The sequence below is a fragment of the Python bivittatus genome, unplaced genomic scaffold (assembly GCF_059951505.1).
Source record: "Python bivittatus isolate LINGU-HERP-01145 unplaced genomic scaffold, Pbiv_v1 ctg000580_np1212, whole genome shotgun sequence".
NCBI classification, from domain to species: Eukaryota; Metazoa; Chordata; class Lepidosauria; order Squamata; family Pythonidae; genus Python; species Python bivittatus.
Genome location: NW_028277087.1, coordinates 4203223 through 4220250, shown reverse-complemented (window position 1 = coordinate 4220250; position 17028 = coordinate 4203223). Strand labels below are relative to the sequence as shown.

Sequence of the window (17028 nt, the reverse complement as noted above, 5' to 3'; positions counted from 1 at the left end):
AATGGTTTAAAAATAATAAACACAAAATAAAGATTGCTTGAGCCACACTGGGTTGTAGCCTAAATTATTCTCTTTGATGTTTCTGTGAAATTAAATTGCCAGGGCAGGGGAGGAAGAGACATGATGATACAGTTATTAACTCCATCATCAACTCTTAACTCCATCATCAACTCTTTATTATGGTCAAAGACCAGCATCAGGAGGGTGGGGTACAGTCAATTAAAAAGCATAGAGACTATATTATTATTATTATTATTTTATTATTATTATTATTATTATTATTATTATTATTATTAGCCAAAATATATAAAACAAAATATATATCTAAAAGGAGGGGTAGGAACATTAGATGGGTGTAGGGGAACATAAAGGTTAGTGTGTGGCAGACTATGTCAAATGACAGAGCACTCTAGTATGACAAACTAAATGCTCAAATTGGTTTATGGCACAGGTCAACATCTGACGAATATTAACCGTTGCTGTGCAGAACCTGGCTTTATATGTTGTAGCAGGGTTGGTGTTGGAAAACAGCAGGGAGGTGTAGAATTGTCCTGTGTGTGGTGAGATGAGGCTAGTAGGAATGTCTCTGCAATACGGGCGCTAGAGAAGACATGCTGTGTGTGTGCAGGGTAGTGTTTCTCAACCTTGGCCACTTGAAGACGTGTGGACTTCAACTCCCAGAATTCCCCAGCCAGCATGGCTGGCTGGGGAATTCTGGGAGTTGAAGTCCATACGTCTTCAAGTGGCCAAGGTTGAGAAACTGGTCCAGAGTCATGGGGGCATTGTCTCTCCATCTTCTGTATTGGTCTTCAAGGACAGCTGAGGGGACGGCATGGCATCGTGCCAGAGTAATGGCCCTCCGTGGTTAGGTACTTCGAGTTTAGTTAAGGATCCCATAGAGTACCTGTTGGATTCGCTGGCAATCAAGGTTGGGCACCTGGCTAGATCCAACTGGCACTCTGTGTTTGCTACATGCTGTTTAATGAGCGCTTTGGCCTGATCATGTCCCATGCTGAGTAGAAGACTTGGAGAGAAGCCCAAGGAGGAGATTTTCATTGCTCCTGCCTGTTTCCATGTGGACTGGAAACCATCCTTCGCCCTAACCCTAAATTACTCTCTTTCATGTTTGTAAGAAATTAAATTGTCAGGCCAGGGGAGGAAGAGACCTGATGATACGGTTTTTAACTCCAGTCCTGTTTCTACGGTTTGGAGTGTTCTCACGCACACAGGCCTAAGTGTGTTTGGGCAGACGTGCCCGCATTTGCCACGTACTCCCAAGGTGGGGGCATATAAATATGACCTAGAAATAAATACGTTTCCAATAGAGGTGAATATGTGTTACCTAGCTGGGTAATGAAACGCTTGCAAGAAAAGAACCAAGCTCAGAGAACCCCAAGGACTCCACAAATACGCTTCCTTTCCTGCACGTTGCCCCTGCTGAGTTGGATGGCGCTGGCGTTGGAAATGGCGGCATGGACGCTTTCAGCTTTGGCCTGGACCCAACATGGAAGTCAGTCGGTGATTCATTCTCGCACTTGCTCGGGTGAAATTAAGCACGAGGCGACCCCGCTGGGGATCTTCCTTGGAATCAAGTTTGCGTACTTTCCTCTGCTCCCTGCACCGTGTTTAATACCGTGCGGTGGATATTCAAAAGTCCTATTTTGGGGAGCAAAGATGCTGCTCTGGCACAATTTATGTGGGGTCGTTTCAGGGCAGCGATTGAGGGATTCCTGGTCAACCTTTTCTTCCTGCTCAGTGTCACCCACCAGCAGCCCCGTCGGTCTCCTGAATATCTGGGGGCGGGGGGGGGGTGAACCCTTAACTGGCTGTTGGTTGATTTGGCCTTAATTTTCCTTATCGACCACATCCTCCTCCTCCCGACAGGACAGTCGGTCTCCCAGGAGAGTGATCGGCCTGTAGAGAAACTTCCGAGTGCCAAGGGCAGTGGGGTTCACACCTGCTAGCCACGAATGTGCCACAAGACAAATGGCTTCTTGCAGGGGGCTCGGGGATGATCCTAGAAAAATGACTGTGACTATGTTCCCCCCTTGGGCTTTTTGAAATACCAGTGTTTTCTTCTCTGCCATGTGTGTGTGTGTGTGTGGTGATGGTGGAGGGGAGCAGTTGTGCTAAACAGACCCCTCTTCCGGAGAAAGACTTTCTGCTGTCACTTCTTTCTCAGTCTCCTTTAGAACTGAGGGTGACAGGAGTGAATCCAGGGACTTGCTGTGTACAAAATGTGCACTACTGGAGAATGACAATTGCCCTGGACCATCCCCTCCCCCTCCCCCTCCCCCTCCTCCCCCTCCCCTCCTTCCTTCCTTCCTTCCTTCCTCCTCCTCCTCACTCCTCTTTCTCCTCTTCTCCTTCTCCTTCTCCTCTTCTTCTTCTCCTCCTCCTCCTCCCTCCCTCCCCCTTCTCCTTCTCTTTCTCTTTCTCCTTCTCCTTCTCCTCCTTCCCCTTCCCCTTCCCCCCTTCTCCTCCCACTCCTCCTCCTCCTCTTGCATGTTTTCTTTTATGACACTGCTCCGTGCAACCTTTTCCCCTGGTAACCTTTGCATTGCACAACTCTGTTAAGTTTTGGCTTCCCTGTTGTACATAACGCTCTGGGACTGTTTCTGTCTCGTTCCCAAGGGAGAGTGGAAATGAGGCACAGGCAGTTAAAATCGGGGGGAAAGGAGATTTCTCCTGTGGTGGCTTCCTGAGGACATGGGCTGTCTGAAGTGGTTCCTGAATTGGAGCCTTCTGGGTGTTCCCCTCTCCTCAAAGGTTGGTGTGACAGGACCCCCAGTTAAAAATAGAGCAGATTATGCCCGGGGAATTGTGGGGCAGAGCTATTTTGGGGCTTTAGGTCTGTGGCAGGGTAGATAAAATTGTAGAATGTGGTGAAGCGTACACGGGATTCTCCTCCTTATTGGCAAAGCTCAGCTTTGGGATGTTTGTCAAAAGCAAGTTTCTAGTCCATAATGTTTTTACAGCTACCCATTTGGAACGATCTTAGGTAAGATCAGCTGCCACTGTAGAAACAGAAGCCCACAAGCCGAGCTCCGTTCCAGTCAAGCAGCTTTGAGTTTCCTAATCCTTCCTCATCTCTTTCTAAGCTCCCCCGGGACCATTTCATTTCAGGCTTCCTGGAAGGGCATGTTTAGACGTTAACCTGGCGAGTTGCTCGCAGAGCATTGTCCGCCAAACCAAGCTCTATCCCTGGCCAGCTTGGTTCCCCGCCCCCGATGAAGCCTGGAAGACCTCTCCAGTTTCCTCTCTGCAAAAATAAAAATGAAAAAAACTTTATGAGCGGTTTCTGTATTTGCCGTGGGGGAAGCCTCCGCCACCTTCCAACGTTCTGATGCTTGCATGGAAGCAGTTTTGCTCCTGGGGTTTTTTTTTAATCTAATTAAGCCCGGCTGCCAGGAACACAAGAACTGGGAAGTGGGTGAGCCATTTCCGCTGATGTGGAAGGCAGGCTACGGTACCTACCCAACTGAGAAGTGGCATTACTCGCACACCCGGGAGGCAATCACAACTGCCCTGGAATTACTTTTCCCGGTCTGTTAAAAGAATCCAGCAAAGGAGGGATTGATCAGAACTCTGCCCCATGGCACGTCCACCCCCTGACAGCATTATCAGATCCCTGGGGAGTTCATCTTGCAACATCTGAAACCACCTTTGGAAGACCTGTCAAGGCAGGGCTGGTGGAAATCCAACTCTCCTGGATTTCCATGGAATTTGTCTGGTTCTGGAAGAGTGCCTTGTGTGAATTTGGCCACTGTGGTTTCCAAACGGTGCTTTTTTTTTTTTTAAAGTAACAATAAAACTTAGCATTCTGCATTAATGCAGATAATGGTGGTTCAGTCGAGTAAACCATGGATTAGCACAACATGTGAACCTAGACAATTTTTATCTTAACTGGTTGGCAAGCTTTCAGGGCAAAGAAGATCTTTCCATCGCCTGTTCTCCATTCTCCAAATTTTTGATTGATTATGTGCCGTCAAGTGATTTTTGACTTAGCGATCACATAGATAGATTTTCTCCAAGATGATGGATCCCTAACCTGGTCTTTCACCTCTCCCAATGGTGCACTCATCATCTCTGTAACTGAGTCCAACCCCTTTGCTGCTGGTCGTCCTCTTCTTCTCTTTCCTTCCACTTTTCCCACCATCAGAGTTCTGCAGAGAGCTGGGTCTACATATAATTGTGTCCGAAGTAGGATCAGTTGAGCCTGATCATTAGTGCCTCGAGTGAGAACTCTGGGGTTATCTGTTGTATGATCCATAGGTTTGTTTTCTTGGCCATTCATGGGATTCTCAGGAGTCTTCTCCAACACTAAAGTTCAAAAGCGTCAAACTCTTCCTATCCTGCTTCTTTAAAGTCCAACTTTCGCTTCCATAGAGGGTCACAGGGAAGACCACGCCTTGTACAATTCTGATCTTTGTAAGTAGAGACACATGCTGGCATCTGAATATCTTTTCCAAGGCCTTCATGGCTGCTCTGCCAAGTGTTAATCTACGGCATATTTCTTGACTGCTTGTTCCTTTACTGTTGATGGTTGATCCTAAAAGGCAGAAGCTATCCACCACTTCGATATCTTCACTGTCAATTCTAAGGCTGGTTGTTCTACCTGTTGTCATTAATTTGCTCTTCTTTATATTTAATTTAATCTCCAAATCAGAGATGCCAAAACTGGAGTTTTTCTATTTGTCAGGGCTGCAGTTTGGTGTCCTTCTCGGTTCAGCTCAGAAAACAAGAGATGCAGGAGTAGGAAGGAACCTTCACTGTCTTTTCCCTTCCTCCATGAATTACGAAGCCTGAATACATTATGCAAAATACAGGGAATCAATTAGCATAACTCAGACATGCTTACAGCCTTGTGTATTTGCTTTTGGTGCATTGGCCTGAATAGAGAATTTCAAAATAATAATAATAATAATAATAATAATAATAATAATAATAATAATAATGATGATGATGATGATGATGATGATGATGATGATGATGATGATGATGATGATGAATGTGAAGCACCCCCAAAGTCCTGGGAGGTGATTTGCCAAGCATGTGGAATCCAACTGGCAACTTTCTGCCCTCATCCTAGTTAGATTAATCTCTCTGCTGAATAAAGGAGACAAAGTAAGAACATGACCCACCTTCGTCTATTGCATCCCCGGGGCCAAGATCACATCTCTAAGACAAGCTGAGGAAAGAAAAACAAAACTTCAAACTAAACTGCTCAAACTAAACCCCAGAAACAAAGAGGTACCTGAACCTGAATGGGTAATCAACGTGTCCAGCCGACCACCATCCACTGCAGAACACAAAATCCCCCAGAAAGGCCTCACCTCTAACATGGACGATGCTAATCAGCTAGGATTCTGTGCAGCCTTAGAAGCAGCATTTAAAACTACAAGACTTAACACAGAGTCCCAAGAAAACATAAGGCAGACCATCATACGACAGACCAGAAGAAGACAGAATCAGAATCAACTCAAAGCAGGGGACAGAGCAGCCCTCAAAAGCCTAAGGAAGGACCAAACCATCCTCCTCCTCCCAGCAGACAAAGGCCGAACCACAGTTATGATGGACAAATCACAATACTTGCAAAAAGCCAAAAAATTATTAGAGGACAAAGAATCCTACATCCCAGTTAACACAAACCCAATACAGCAACTCAACAACCTAATCAAGAGAACCCTTGGCGACCTAACCAAGAAAGGCCAGATCACAAAAGAAGAACAGTGGCGGATGAAAAGCAGTGGACCCATCCTCCCATGTTTCTATGGACAACCAAAAATATACAAGCCCGACATACCTCTCTGACCAATTGTATCTTTACCAGGGACTCATGCATACACCATAGCGAAAGAATTGACAAAAAAGCTTGGCCATCTCACAGAGAAGAGTGAATATTCTATCAACTCCTCACTACAGTGCCTCCAGAAAATCAAAGATGTACACATAGATGAAGATGAAATGATGGTCTCATCTGATGTCACAGCACTCTTTACATCCATAAACCCAGAACTAGCAAAAGAATCCATATCAGCTGTACTACACAACACACCCAACCTAACCAAATACACCGAGATCGAAATACCCAGAATCATGGACCTCATCAACCTCTGCCTCACTGCTTATGTTCAGTTTGATGGACAAATATACCAACAAATCAGAGGCACACCCGTGGGATCACCACTGTCAGGACCCATAGCAGAGATTGTAATGCAATGCCTAGAAGCTACAGCACTTCCACACATACAACCCAAAGTATGGATCTGGCATGTAGATGACGCCTTTGTCATAATAAAAAAGGAACAACTAGAGAAGACACATGAAACCATCAACCACATCTTCAAAGGAATAACATTCACCAGAGAGGAAGAAAGCAACAACACGCTCCCCTTCCTGGATATCCTCATCAGCAGAGGAAACAACAGCAAATTAGAAACCCAAGTCTATCGGAAGACAACCCACACTAACCAAGTACTCCATTACCAAAGTAACAACCCAACCTCCCACAAGAGGAGCTGGGTAAGAACATTATTCAAACGAGCACTGCAGCAACCACGCAACTTTATCCAAAAGAGACTGACCCTCAACCTACTACAACACAACCAACACAAGCTATGGAAAGGATCACACTGCCATACATCAGAAACATCTCAGAAACTACCAACCATTACAACCACATGGCATCACTGTAGCACGCAAACCAACGAAAGCCCTCCAAAACATCTTAAGCAAACCAAAAGACCCCGTAGACCAAGAAGGAAAAACAGGAGTCATCTACAACATACAGTGTAAGGACTGTAACAAACACTACGTAGGGCAGAAGGCTGGCAGAGTGCATCCACGAGCACCAACCAGCAGTCAGAAGACATGATGAAAACTCCTTAATCTCACAACACATGGACAGACTCAACCACAGTCTCAACTGGGAAACTGTCAGCATCTTAGATCAAGCTAAATCCAAAAATGCGAGGGAACCACTGCTAATGGTGAGGATGGTGGGGGCTGTAGGTGAGCCATTTTGGGACTCCACTCCTGCCTATTGAAAGTAGAACTAGGAATAACGGGAATGAGTTGCAGCTACCTAGATTTCATTTAAATATAAGGGAGAACCTAATATTGGAGCACTCTACCTACAGAAGTTGTTAGTTCTTCATCACTGGAGGTTTTTGAAGAGTCTCGACAGCCATCTCTTGAGGATGGATTAATTGGTGTTCCTATATTACTACATACAACTGGAATAGATCAGTGTTTCTCAACCTCAGTAACTTTCTGGGAATTGAAGTCCACACATCTTAAAGTTGCTGAGGTTGAGAAACATTGGACTGGATGATCTTCAGATCACCTCCTGGATGGATGTTTGCAATGTATTCTACGTGGGGCTGCCCTTGAAGACCACTCAGAAGCTACAGCTGGTCCAGAGGGCAGGGGCATGAGCAGTGATGGGCAATCCGCACCATGCTCATGGAACACCTCTGCTTTGTGAACTTCACAGGTTACCAGCTGGCTTACAGGTACAATTCAAGGTGTTGGTTATCACCTTTAAAGCCCTACAGGGCATAAATCCTAGTTATTTCAGGGCCATCTGGGGTTTCTGTCCATCCTGTAAGACCTGACAGAGTTGGCTTTCTCCTGGTCCTGTCAATTAAATAATCTCATCTAGCAGGACCCAGAAGGCACAGCATCTTCCTAGAAATTTGCATGACCTCCATCTTCCCACTGGCCTAGAAATTTGATAAATAAGTAAATCAATATTTGAGGACAGCTATCAAACTTTCCCTAAATCTCTTTTTTGCTTGGCTAAATGCATTCCCGCCCCCTTTTGTTCCATATACAGAGAAGTCACTTTCCAGAAGCCCCTATAATCACTCTGACCTTTCTTGAGAGATTCTCCAATTTGTGTCTTTTTTGGAAATTTAACTTGGGCCAGGATTCCAGCTGCAACCTAGTCAACACAGAATTGACTACCCCTTCCATTATTGCATTATAGCAGCTGGTCTTTCAGATTTGCTGCAGGGGTATCCATGTCATCGGAGGTATTAAAATCTACATGATGGCAGGTGCCATGCCATGCCCACCGCCTTGCAGATTTTCATCCCCCCTGCAGACTCCCCTGATTTGCTGTCAGTGATTTGAGTCAAGAAGAATAACTGTTGCTAGTCTGGTTTTTGCCTGGGAGGCTGCATGCGGGCAGGGTGTGTGTGTGTGACGCGGGTGGGAAAAAGAGTGGGAGTGACTTACCGGAGCAACTTGTGACCTTCCCTGCCAGCTTCCCCATTGACTTTGCTTGGGGGAAGCTGGCAGAGAAGGTTGCAAATGGCAATCACATAATGGCCTCATTGCAACATCATAATCATGAGCTGGACACCCAAGTACCCGGATCACAATCACGTGGCCGCAGGGCCACTGCAATGGCCGGAACTTTGGGGACCAGTCGTATGTCGATTTTATTCAGTGTTGCCATAACTTTGAACAGTCACTGAACAAATGGGCATAAGCCAAGGACTACCTGTAAATGTCCAGGATTGATTAAAGTCAGCATATTACTGTCTGAGAAGGAACCTCAGCCATCAATCGAAGGCCATGTTTGTGCAACCTACTGAACCACAGATAATGGTTTAGCATATTTATCCAACTGCGCAGGTTCTCATAACAAAGGGAACCACCCTGGCTAGGCTGATATAACACAACTGAACCACAGATTAGTCAACCATGTTTGGGACTAGGATGTTGCATAAACTAAGCTGAACTAACAGCGATGAGATTTTGATGGGCTGCTTTGACTCATGCTTAACGTGGTGACTAAATCAACCCATTTTATTAAGTTTCACAATAAGTGAATCATAAACAGATTAAACAGGCTGGTTCTGCACAATCCGTTAAGACACCAGAAGCCTACCCAAAGTTAACATTCACCAAGCATAAGGTATCATACAAATACAGCAGTATTTACATCTTTAACTGACCTAGTTTAACCGTGTTATACAAATCCAGGCATATTGTGTTGGCCTGTTTTTGCTCAGCTGCAATGTGTGAAGTTCCTGCATCACAGAAGCTATAAGCCATAATCTACAAGCCATAATGTCATTCAAATAGCTGTGAGTTTTTAACACCTTTTAATCTTTGCTGTTACTTCCTGCTTTAATGTTTATCTGAGTGATTTTTGAACATTTTTGTGCTATGCTTTATAAAATGTCTTTTATAACATGCATGATTTCATAACATGGTACAGTAACTTTTTAGGGTAAATCGCTTTGAGATTTCTTTTAAGGACGGGAAACTGTCCAGAAATGTTTTAAATAAAGAAAAATAAATGTTTTGGGGATTTTTAGTCAAGGGGCGAAAAGTAATAAAGATTCATAACATGATGCAATGTGTGGCTAAAGGAAATACAGTTTATTTCAATTTGCACTCTGCCTTCCTATCCATAACAGACATAATTACTGTTAATATCCATTTTAAAAACAACTGCTAAAGAGATTTTCCCCAGATGTCAATCAAGTCTAGTCAGGCTTTGGAATAATGCAGTGTTTCTCAAACTGGGCAACTTCCAGATGTATGGACTTCATCTCACAGAATTCTCAGCATTGGCTATGCTGGCTGGGGAATTCTGGGAGTTGTAGTTCATATACTACAAAGGGAACTTTCAGGTCCCAGAATTCTCAGCAATGGCCACACTGGGTGGGGATTTCTGGGAGTTGAAGACCACACATCTGAAAGCTGCCAAGTCTGAGCAACGCTGCATTATTCCAAAGTCTGACTAGACTTGATAGCTAGTCAGGACATCTCAGTACAAAAATTGACCCGTTTTGGACTATATAATGTACAGCCTGTTGTGGGAACCTGTTTATTGTCTAGGCATGTTGTGTGAACCAAGCTGTCACATTAAGCAGAACTACAGTTTAGTTGTTTGGGCATGGCATGTGATCCGCCATTGTGTTTTACTAACTCCGATCGACGGTTTCGTGTGTTCTGTGCATCCAGAGTCTTAATGAAAATGACTGATAGGAGATTCAGAAAGTTCCTCTTCCTGCATCGTGTCACCAGCCTCTGAAACTCATTGCCACTGGACGGGACGACGACGGCTGTTAGGTGAGACCGGTCTCCTCCTCCAAAGCATGCTCAGGCTGGGCATGATGGGGGTTTGCAATCCAACATCTTCAGAGGTGCCGGATTGTCTGAGTTAAACACGGCAAGGGTCACCTCGAGCTTCTGATTTTCACAGAGTGCTGGGTTGGCCTTGCCGTCTTTTGACTTTTATCTTGCACAGCCTTCATCTCTCCTGCCCGTAAGGGGAAGGGAAGAGGTTTTGTCCAAGTAAGCAGAGAGCTGCCATGCACTGTTTCTCAACCTCTGAAACTTTCTGTAGGTCACAGAGTGCAAACAACACACACACTGAACCTCTTGGGACCACAGCAGGGAAATCCGGGTGTCTTATTTCCAAGAAACAGACTCCTCCTGTCCTCCACGCTGCTTTCGGACTTAATACGTTGCAGCGTTTCCCACCCACAACCTGAGGCCTCCAGTGACTAAGGGGAAGAGAAACTTTAACTTCGCTTTGCACTCTCTGTGTCTTCCTTCTCTTTCTTTCCTCCGCCACTGGATCTCCTCTTGGGATCGGCAGAAGGAATCCCTCTCCCTGCCGTCCGGGGACGCGAGCTAGCCGCAGTGGGGAGAAAGACCCTGTTCCAAGATAATCTTGGTCAAGCCAAAGTGCAGGATCTCAGTGCAAAATGTATTTTTTCTTCAGCAAAAACAACCACAAAGGGGTCTCAGGCCCCCTGGACGGTGGGCAAACGTATTCCGGCAGACTTGGTCTGTCTCGCGCCTTCTAGGTTGTTAATGGTCTTCTCTGAGCACCTTCCTTGCCAAGCCTGATGCATCTATTAATCCCAAGCAGGCAATTAAAGAAAGGACTCGTGAGGGGCCTCAGTGAGATTGAATCAAAGGGGAGAATTGTAGGTGTTGGGTGGGGGAATCTTCCTGGATTTGCAATTATCACCCACAACAGAAACACGCAACCTGTTCTTTTCAAACTTTGTTTAACCTTCCTGGACTTCTTTCCCCCCAAAACTGAAAGCAAAGCCTTATTTGGAGGCAGGAAACCTATAAACGCCACTGTTAACACCCCTCGCCCCCCGGCACACACACATAAATAGACTTAGCAGGAAGGAAACAGAACCTCCCCAACCTAGAGTTTCAGTAATGGGGCTTCAAGCACATGCTCATGGTCGCCATCTTGACTTTTTGGACCCCCTCCCTGCCATAAGTGGGCCAAATATTGTCAGGAAACATCTTTAGGGCTCCAGGCAAAGTCTCATCTTTCTCAGGCACTTCAGTATTCCCGGCAGCAAAGCTGCCATTTTAGTTTGCTAAGAATATCTCCAATGCATTATGGGAAAGAGGCTAGGGTTCTGGAAGCTGCCTGTTTAATATCCCACAATGCCCTGGGGCATTATGGGAAAAGTAAACAGTGGCCACTAATAGCAGTCCAGGGGTCCTATTGTAATAGCCGCAATGGCCCCCGTGTAACTTGCCATTGGGCATTGTGGGAAATTTCAATGTCAGCCTCCTCAGAGCCAGAAAAATCTGTGGGCATGTAATGTGGCCCAGCAAGAAGTTTGTTGCAAAGGGCGCCGTCTGACCCAGAGCCGCCTCAGCAGCCGCAATAAAACTTAATTAACCCGCCCTTCCTCCTGGTTAAGGAAGGCAGAGGAGATGGCCATTCCCAGCTAGATCTCACCCTGCGGGGAATTATCCTGTGCAGGTTTTGAGTAAACTCTGTCACAACTCGGGCTTCAGTCACACACTGTTGGAGGCTGGAACAGCCACCAAAGTGGCCTAACCTGTTTTCTGACTGCTGGGTGACCTTTTACCAGTCACCTACAGAAGGATGTCACTCACCCCATCATCACTTTGACTCATATCTTTAAAAAAATGACAATAAACACCCTTGGGCTGCAACCACCCCAGGCCATTGACACAGAAACCAGCTATCTCTGGAGCCTGACCTACAGGACAGATTTGGTAGAAGTTGTTGCCCAACCCTCCTCGTGTGTTGGCCGCTTTGGGGATATGTGGGTCGTTTTGCTTCGAGTTCTCATGGAGGCAGTAATAGGTTAAAGGCACCTATACGGAGTTTGTGAGGACCTAGGATGGATCTGGTTTCTACTCCCTACTTCAGAGACTGGAGTTAAAGACTTCAGAGAATCCTAGGGTCAGGAGGGGATCCTGAAGATCTTCTAGTCCAACCTCCTGCCCAAGGCAAGAATCCTCAAACTCTCCCAGTCAGGGTGGTGGCCCAACCTTGGCTTGAAAGCCTCCAGTGATGGAGCCCCCAAGACTCCAAGAAGTAGGCTGTTCCTCTGCTTCATCGTCTCATGGTCAGAACATTCCTCCTAATTTCAAGTTTGGATCTCCTTCTGCAAAGCTTCCACTCGTTGGTTCTTGTCCCAGGTTATATCCTATGGAGAATAAATCCACCCTCTCTTCCCTGGGACAGCCCTTCAAGGATGGGAAGAGTGCCATCATGCCTCCCCTTCGCCTTTCCTTCTTTAGGTTAAACCAGTGTTTCTCAACCTTGACAACTTGAAGATGTGTGGACTTCGACTCCCAGAATTCCCCAGCCAGCAAATTCTGGGAGTTGAAGTCCACGCATCTTCAAGTTGTCAAGGTTGAGACACTGGGCTTAACAGATCCAGTTCTTTTAACTGCTCCTGATATGATGTGGCTCCAAGTCCGTCACCATCTTTGTTGCTCTTCTTGGCACCCTTTCCAGTTTCTCAACCTCCATCTTGGATTGTGGTGACCAGAAGTGGACACAATATTCCAAGTGTCCTCTGACCCATACAGGGTAGAGCAAAACTATCACTTTCCACAAAGTTAGATTTAGCTCCCAAGCCCCTCCCCATCTTTGCTGTTCTTCTCTCCACTCTTTTCATCCCCTTAGCATCCTCTTTATATTGTGTCAACTGTCTTCCAGATGCGGTCTGACCAGCGCAACAGAGATGCTATCACTTCCCACAATTTCGACATTATACCTCTGTTGTTGCAGCCTAGGATTGCATCGGCTTTTTTCTCAGGGGCAGCCCACTGCTGGCTCACGCTTAATCTGTGGTCCACCAGGACATCCAGATCTTTCTCACAAATATTACTGCCGAGCCAGGTACCCCCTATCTTCTACCTATACATCTGATGTTTTCCTACCTAAGTTCAGAACCCTACATTTGTCACCACTGAATTGCATTTTGCTGGAAAGAGCCCCGTGTTCAAGTCTATCAAGATCCTCTGGGACCTTGAGCCTGTTTTTCGAGGTTCCCCCCAGCTTTGTAGGGGCTGCAAATTTACTAAGTGTCCTTCCAATCCCCTCATTTATGAACATGTTGAAGAACACTGGGCTATACCCCTGTGTACTTCTGTCCATGCAGACATCCATCCATGAAGGACCATCTGTTGGATATGGTTGTTCAACCAACTGCAAATCCATCTGGTAGTGAGACCGCACATGCCACATTGTTCCACTTTCTCAAGAAGGAGCTTATGGCCAGCTTTCACTGTGCCACCAAATCCCAAAGAATGGTTCAAAAGGAGAGGGTCAATATGTGAGGCCACGTGTGCACCAATCAGTATGGAGAAAGGAGGCAATGGGCCACGGATGCAACTGTGGGGCAGCTGAACCAAACCACTGAAGCCCTGATACATCACAGTGTTAAAAGTGACACCTGTCAAAAATGGTAGGAGCTTTAATTGCACGGGGGTTTTATCCCCACCAGACACCCCGGGGGGAGATCTGTTGAAAGGCACCCATTTCTTTCAAAGAGTTTGATCAGAGTTGGCTTTAAGGGGTTGTAACAGGATGCTCCAACTTGCAAAGGGGAAGAAGATGATAAAGTAGGGCCCACTCCAAGCTCCTACAGAGGAGAGAACATCTGTGGTAGCAGAAGTTACGGGGCGGGGGGGGGGGAAATCCCACAGTTTCGAGGAACTTTTCAGCAAAGAAAGCTGAGACAAAGGAACTTTTCATCTCAGATAGGCTCAGAAAAGATGGTTTCCTCAGCTGAATTCCGCTGGTCTCCCACAGGGTTATCAGAAGTTCAGCTATCGTTACTATCTAGTGACGGGCAGTTCCACAAGTCGATTGTCAGAAAACAACTTCCTTCTCTTGAGCACATGTGTGTTTCATTCTAAAAAGAAAAACCGCAACGCTGCTGAGTTTCTTTTAACTAGTGGGAAGGAACCCCACAGCTTCTATTACTATCAAAACAGTAACTGACAACAGCTTTGCCCGCTTGCATCGAACCACCGCAGAACATCTCCTGCCTGGCAACCTCTTTCTTTCTTTTTGCCCCCCCCCCCCCAGGCCCCCCATTTCAACCCTATCTGAGGAGGAGACAGAGGCTGGCCTGCAGGACTTGGTCCTTGGGACAGCAAATTTCACGCTGCTTTGCTCTTTGGCTGACTTCCCAAGCAGGGGGGAAGCGTGCCCCTGTTCGGCGGGGAAAGGCCCCGAGGCTCATCGATGGCTCCAGTTCGCTCAGAACGGGCTGCAAGGGAGCGTTCAGGCCCAAATGTGCTTTCTGCAAAAGCTGCGAGCTCCCGACGGGGAGCAGGAAACCAGGGCCGTCGTCCTTTCTGCAAGCGCCGTTCTTGGGTCTGCCTTCGGAATTGCCTAAGTCAGCACTTTGGCACGTCACCGTACGAGTTTAAACTTTCTGTTTGCCTGCTCTCTCCCCTGCCGCTGTAAAAAGGTTGGGCAGGACCCTGAAAAAAATAGGCAAAATGGGGAAGAGTGTCAGAGGGGAAACTGAGGCAGCCGTGCAGTTGGGTAATTTTGAACTCTGGGTTCAATGTTCTGCCAGCGGGATGGGATGCTTCGACGGTAATGTCTGTTGCTTCACTCCCTTTGGCCTGTGGTGAATGTGCTCCTCTTGTGTTCGGCGGGGTTCTTGACCTCTGGCCCAAAGCCTACCTGAGGGAACGCGCCGCCCACCATTGAGAAAAACGCCTGTTCATCTCTTTCCTCGCTGCCGCTGGTTCTTTCTTCTGCTTTCAGAAGAGCAGGAAGACCATCTGCCCACATGCATTCTCACACCCGCAAACCCAGTTCAGCCTACGCAGATTTCAAGCCACGCTTAGCTGTAACAGGTGCACTGCTAAACGTTCCAGGCCCCGCTCAGACCAAAATCTGGCCGAGCAAAGATCGTTAGCTTTAAAAAGACAGCCAGCAAGCCTCGTGGCTGTGCGCGTGGTGTAAAACCGTCCTCCGCTTACGAGACGCATTCTCCCGCTTTTCTGTCTACTTAGAAGGCTGGGCTTAAGGAAACACGCACACTCACAGGAAAAGAAAAACAAAACTTCAGCAATGGTTAAAGGAACGGTAATTAAGAAAAACATGCTTTTTGCACGCTGTTGTGGTTTTTTTCCACATTTTAAAAATGGCGGTATAGCCCGATTATTGATTTGTTGTGTTATTTCAGCCAAATAATCCTATGCTTGTTGAGTCAGAAGTATGCACCGTTGACTTAGTGTGATATTATTGGTGGTTGCACAGCCAGCCAGATGTTTAGATTGGATTTGGCATTTTTATCCACCTATGGATATTATTATTATTATTATTATTGAGGCTTTACAGTACTTAGTTGCTGTTATTATTATAAATTAGATATATAGATATAGATATATTTCAAGAGCTGGGAAGAGAGAAAGAGGCTGGCCCAAAGTTGTTCTCTGAGCTTTGTGGTTGAATGATTTTCCATTCCAGCATCTAATTTGCCATTCTAACCATTATGTATAGATGTTATTAAGAGAGAGAAAGGAACAAAATGTGCATGAGAACAAGCCAGAAGGCCCATTAACTAGTTTATGTCTTTACAGGGTTAATCACTGTTTGGAGTCAACTGAGTTTGCAGATCATATCTACATGGCATCCAAGCCCCCCCCACACTTTTATGTCCCCCCCAAGAACTAATCTTTGAGATCCATTTTCCAAAATAAATCCTTTTCCTGTTAGAAAAATTACCAATTTTAATTCAATAATAATTTCCCATTTAGTTTGTCAATCAATTCCCAGTCAATTCCTGTGTCCGTATCAGAGCATGCACCCACGTCAGCCGGTTCAGCTACCAAAAATATATATAACCTGATGTTTATATAAAGCATCAGCAAACACCCATTTCATTGCCAAACAGAATAAAAAGGTAGGCAAAAGAAGGGAGAGAGAAAGAGACTGAATAATGGGCAAGAACTGACATTATCTATCTCTATATCTCAAAAGGACACCAAATGTTCTAGAGCCACCAGGAAAAAAATTCTAATGTGGGTGATTAGCATATTAAACATGATTAGCAATAGTGTGGGTGATTAGCAGTTCCAGAGGTAGACGCCTTTGGTTATTTGTGCCTTAACCCTCTTATGTGCAGAACAGTAGCAGAACAGAGATGGAAAGGGGGACAACAGGTGATCCCTCCTCTCTTTTGCCCCATGAAGGAAACAGTTTGATAGACAGGGATGATGAAGCCAACATTTGCAACTCTTCTGCTGCACAAGCCTGCAGAGTACGTAAATAGGAATATTGCAAGTGGAGATGATGAGAAGCAACCAGGGTGGACAATGCTTAGGCCAACCCCATTCCTCCCCTATACCTCTCTCATCAGAGCCAGCCCAGATTTTGCTGCACAAATCCAGCTGAAAAATACTGGCATCATTTGGAAGAAGGGCTCCGGAAATAAATACGAAGCCAAGACTGACTCGAAGGCAGTAAACTCAAGTCAAGTCAAGTCAAGTCAAGTCAACTCAACTCAACTCAACTCAACTCAACTCAACTCAACTCAACTCTAAACTAACTTGCTGTGAAGATTGGAGATGACCTTGAAGAAGATATCTGACAGTTGTTAGGCAAATTTAGTCTGGACAAGCAGGAAGGGATAAGAAAGAAATTCAAGATTACCCCACCTTGATTCTCTTTGGTATAAGACAGTGTTTCTCAACCTTGGCAGCTTGAAGATGTGTGGACTTCAACTCCCAGAA

At 45.8% G+C, this 17028-nt stretch overlaps 1 long non-coding RNA gene across 1 annotated transcript; it reads left to right on the top strand.

Moving 5' to 3' along the window:
- The first annotated feature begins 2585 nt into the window (after positions 1-2585).
- LOC112542683 (uncharacterized) lies at positions 2586-15992 on the top strand. The gene is made up of 3 exons (XR_003086336.2): positions 2586-2769; positions 9988-10095; positions 15877-15992. It is a non-coding gene; the product is annotated as an uncharacterized LOC112542683 (long non-coding RNA).
- The last annotated feature ends 1036 nt before the right edge of the window (positions 15993-17028 follow it).